The sequence below is a fragment of the Cimex lectularius genome, unplaced genomic scaffold (assembly GCF_000648675.2).
Source record: "Cimex lectularius strain Harlan isolate CLEC.00 unplaced genomic scaffold, Clec_2.1 scaffold91, whole genome shotgun sequence".
Lineage (NCBI taxonomy): Eukaryota > Metazoa > Arthropoda > Insecta > Hemiptera > Cimicidae > Cimex > Cimex lectularius.
In genome coordinates this window covers 1,648,464-1,653,885 of record NW_019394227.1, presented here as the reverse complement: position 1 = coordinate 1,653,885, position 5,422 = coordinate 1,648,464, and positions in this window count along the sequence as shown.

Below are 5,422 nucleotides of genomic sequence, written 5' to 3'. Positions count from 1 at the left end.
CTTCCGATTTTCCAATCCAGATGATCAAATTTGAGAAATTCTTCTTCGCTTATTTCTTTAGTCATAAATAGCCCCCTCTGTCTTAACAAGGAAAGTAATCATTAAAAAATTACTTTACTTCTGGAAAATTCTACTATTGGAAAAATAATTTGATCAGCTAATTTTTAGCCATGGTATGGTATGGTATGGTAAAAAGGACAATAGGAAGCGGGGTTTGCGCGCCCCTGGCACTGCAGTCCTCTGGCCTATTGTACCTTCCTAGTTCTTTAGTTCAGCGCAATAGACTCAATCCTTCTCCTTAGAAGTATCAGGTCATTGACTGTCGCTGCTTCAATTTGATTCCCTATGTTTTTTTCCGAACGTTAGGATAAATCTCTGTTGAGCTATTGCTTCGCATTCGAAGATGATATGAATTCTGTTTCCTCCGCCTCATTACATAATCTACAAATGGGATCATCGTTGTATATACCCATGTTTCGCAGATATTTTCTCAAATGCCAGTGAGGGTTTTGTACTCCTACCACTCCTCTGAGTTTGGCCCTCTCCAAATGCTTTCATCAGTTTTGCTGAGGGTTGTTTCATCATAAGTTTGCTAAGTCTAGCACTGCTAGAGTTTATCCACTTCTCCTTTTGTTTTGTTTGGATCTATTCTGCGATGGAGGATTCTATTCTCCTTTTGTTTTATTATCCCAAGTTTCGGTACAAGGTTCGGGGCCTGTGTATTTTCTTAAATCCATTATATTTAGTGGTCTATTGACCAAATTATTTCTTTCAATTAATTAATCTTTTTATATAAGGTTTTTGGTTGAAATGATGAAAGCTAGTGTCATGAGCGGAATTCGAACCCACGAACTTCGGTTAATACACCGATGCTCTACCACTTGAGCTATCGTGACTTCGATCCACTCAGACAACTCCCCATCTCAACACCCTTTCGAATTTTCCCTCCTTTTTACCATTTTTCAAATGTCGGGTAATCAGGATTCGATTATCGGCGACATATGAAGTGGCCACGGGGAGCTGTTAGTGAAGTTTAACTTCGTTTTACTTATTAAACCCATTATATTTAGTGGTCTATAGACCAAATTACTTCTTTAAATTAATTAATCTTTTTATGGAAGGGAAGGAGGGTCCGAGCGGATCGAAATCGTGATGGTGTTAGAGCACCGTCATATTTAGCCGAAGGTCGTGGGTTCGAATCCCGCTCGTGACTCTAGCTTTCATCATTTCAACCAAAATCCTTACATACAAAGATTAATTACTTGAAAGTGTATTTTGTGTTCAGAAGATCATGAATCAATACCGAAACATCAGTAATTTTATCCACATTTGTAATATACATTATATGAACAATTCGGAAATAAATCGGACCGTGTATTATTTGAGCGATTTGAGCGATATTTCATTTGAAATTAACATTGCCTATACGTAGGTTGTATGTATATAACGCCGAGGTTGTGAGGGTTGTACGGTCCAGTTACCATTTAGGTTGAACTATAATTGAGTGTGTGGGAATCAAGCTGCCAAAGTAGTGTAATGGTCATTAATCCGTTAACAAAACTACTGTTGTTTGTGCCCGATGTAATTCTCCCAAACCGGAACTTGTTCGGTCTTGAATCAAGTTTAATTTGATCGATCTGTACATACTTCTTACTTCGTTTATATTTTCCTTTGTTAACTTAATTTGCACGTTTAAATATGAATTGCAAAGTAATGATAGAGGTTAATGAATGCAAGGATCATTAAACGGAAAAAAATTGTTCTATGGTCTCCCCAGTTTAATGAACAGGTTGCTGACTGATTACTATTTCAGACAACGATAAATTACAAGCATTTGCTGAATCAGCATATTAAAAGAGAATAACAAAAGTCCCTGGCTCGTTGAAAAATAAAGTGAATATAAATAACAACTTTGTGATGAGAAAGTATAATATATAGTGCTATTTGCCTTTTAAATTTAAGAAATATGTAAAATATTATAAAAATGAAAATCGTAATACATGAATTTTGTACATTGATCAAAAACCTAATATAATTTATGGAAGATAATAAGTAAAAATTCGACATTATCCGAGCTTTCTTACCAATGAGGCCTAGGAGACAATAAAAATATTTTACGTAATGATAATACTATTTTTAAACACGATTTTCTCCGTGTATTTTTTATTTTATTTTTATTTTATTTTTTTAACCGGCTAATTGATATAATCATTGCCGACTACTCACACATTTGCCCTTCTCTTGTTATTTTATAATCGCGAAAATATGTATTATTTTCTGAATTTTTTATCATATTTCTGTATATACTTTTGGTTGGTAGACGATCCATATGTTCATTATTATTTTGTTGTAATTATAAATTCACTAATTTCGTGGTCCGCTTGGCCAATTAATATATTACAATTAATTAAGGTTTTTAGTTGAGATAAAAAAGTCAATGGCACGAGCGGGATTCGAACCCACGATCTTCGGCTAGATACGCNCCAATAATCAAATCCCGCTCGTGCCATTGACTTTTGTATCTCAACTAAAAACCGTAATTAATTGTAATATATTAATTGGTATATAAAGCGGACCACGAAATTAGTGAATTTAATGATTTAAAATGAAGTACACTTCACTAAAGCTCTCCGTGGCCATTTCATTTGTCGTCGAGAATCCAATCCGATTACAGACATTTGAAAAATGGCAAAAAGGAAGGAAAACTCAAAAGGTGGGGTTGAGATGGGAAGTTGGTGTCCGAGTGGATCGAGGTCACGATAGCTCAAGTGGTAGAGCATCGGCGTATTTAGCCGAAGATCGTTGGTTCGAATCCCGCTCGTGCCATTGACTTTTTATCTCAACTAAAAACCTTAATTAATTGTTATAATTATATTCATTAATCTTTCTTTCACATGCAATATTCCTAGAACACATACTACATACATTCACACTCATGCTAATATAAGATTTTAATCTAACCCATGTTAGGCAGGTCTCAGAGCACAACGGACAAATTGAGTACCCACCCCTATAACGAATGGGAGTCGGCCAGGTGAGAGTCACCTCGCCAGCCCTTCATTCGTACCAATAAATACGTTCATTGGTATCATTAAATAGCAAACCTTTCATGCCGTATTTACAATTAAAATTGGCAAGACACCGTGCATTTTAATGTCTGGCGTTTCACCACTCTTGGCTTACTCATTATTGTGCAGCAGACCCATCCATTCATGTAGGGAATTAAAGGTCTCCCACAAATAAAGAGATAAAGATTTAAAGTTTATTGGTAAAGAACACATAAACAAAAGTAAAAGGATAACTAGTTAACATTAAAATACATTAGCGTAAAAAGAAACGTGTTCGTAGGACCGCGTGGTGGTAACAACTCAAACTGTCAGCTGGGGCCCAGATAGAGGGGAGAGACAGAGTTCCCGCCATGTAGGGCCTCCGTTGACGTAGTGGCGGTGAACATCCTACATTCATACATAACCACTTACGCTAAGAAATACTTTCATACTGGAAGGGTTCAAAGAATGCCGTCGACCCTTTCTCTCACATCTCTTTATAAGATATTAAATTACCTAACCTAATTCGGTGGGCCTGTGGGTACTCAATATTCCGTCACAGCACCCACACATACTTGATCATTCGAGCTAATAAATACATTCACACAAAATGAAAGTGGGGAATACAACGTGCCGTTAGTTATATGTGCCTAAGCATTTATTGATTTCAAATATGCAATGACATTATCAGTAGAGTTGCTGTGATGCCACCGAACACGACATATCTTCAGGCAGGTCGCAACATACTATGCGGCGCCAATCGTTGACATTCTTCAAAAACGTGTTGCACTGTTACAACCGTACCGCACAGAGTGTACATCCTGGGTCCATTTTCAATTAGGAATGATGGGTGGAGGCGAGTGTGGCCTATCCTCAATCGTGTGAAAATAATCCTTTCGGTGTTTCATTTTTTCCGGGATCCAGGGTTTGACTCTTGGTTTCATCGCTTTTAACTTCCATTTATTGCACCTATATTTCAAGATTATTATATATCAATTGCAAAAAGTAAACGATAAGAAAATAATACGGAGGAATTTTTATTTCTAATGAAATACATACATAAAAAGTTACAAAAACGAAAACACGCTTTCAATAAAGTCGGCCGAAAAATTCGTTTTTGAAAAACCGATTAACAGTGTTTTATGTACCATAAATACGAATTTCTTTATAGTAAACTAAAAATATAATTTTTTTACCATCACGCAATTTGGTGATAATATTAATAGTGAGAATACGTTTTTAATGAAAAATATTAAATGTTTTTAACCTAATCAAACTGGCGTAGTCCTCAGATTTTCATCATATCTGACATGGAACGATAAAAATAGTTTGAAGTTTTCCTGGCCATCAGACAGAATCCCACGCATCAACTCCTCAAAATTGAATGTAAAACGGTTTTACTAGCAGTTGCCTTGACCAGCTTGGCTGTTAAGATGACCTCAATAGACTTTTTCCATAAAAAGATTCTATTCCCTCTGAAAAACCACTTTCCCGGGAAAAGAGAGAAGGCCTCCTTTCATTTTGCAAGATTACTAATAAATTCCATATTATACAATATGACATTTGTAGATTTATTTCTGTAGTAAAGTTGAACTGGGTGCTGGTCCGGCAAAATATATTAAAACTAATTTTACACTAAATATTAAGAAAATGTTTATGAATTAGGAAATGAAAATACATTCAAATATATTTATCCATCCACTGTTTATTGATACATTTCTATTGAAAACCAATATACGTCTGTGTAAATTTAATGCAAATAAGGCTTTTGTAATTTCTCATGATTAATTCATTTGGCCCAATTTCGCCTATTACAGTACTCTTCTACGTCCTTTCTACCATGTTTCCTTTTTTCTTTACTCTCTTTCAGTCATTACTTTTGTTTATATTTCAACATTTTAAAATAAGAAGCTACTTACGCGGCTGTAAATTACTCTTTTTCGTATATTTATCCAACATTGACACTGTTTAAGGTTGTTAACTGATGAATCCTTTAAATACTCCAAAAAATGTTAAGCTTTATAAAACTATTGCAGAATTTTAAAATTAACTTAATGAGGCTTAACTTAAAGTTAATATATTTTAGTAAGTATTTTTTTATCACCTCTGTTAGGCATTTGTTTAGTAAGATCATGGAAGTTTACGATGGCATTCATTCTTACCCCTTCTTCACACAGTCGTTAATCTCTTTTCCTTATCTCTCCTTATCGGACTCTTTGTTAATGCTGAGCCCCAGTAAGCTCGGCGAAATATCTCTTCTTGCTTTCTCAAGTTTATTTTCAAGTTGTTATTCTGTGTTATTTCCGGTAGTTTTGTTTTTTATTTCAGCATAAATGTTGTGGTTACAGCCCTCACTTTTTACATATTTACATAAA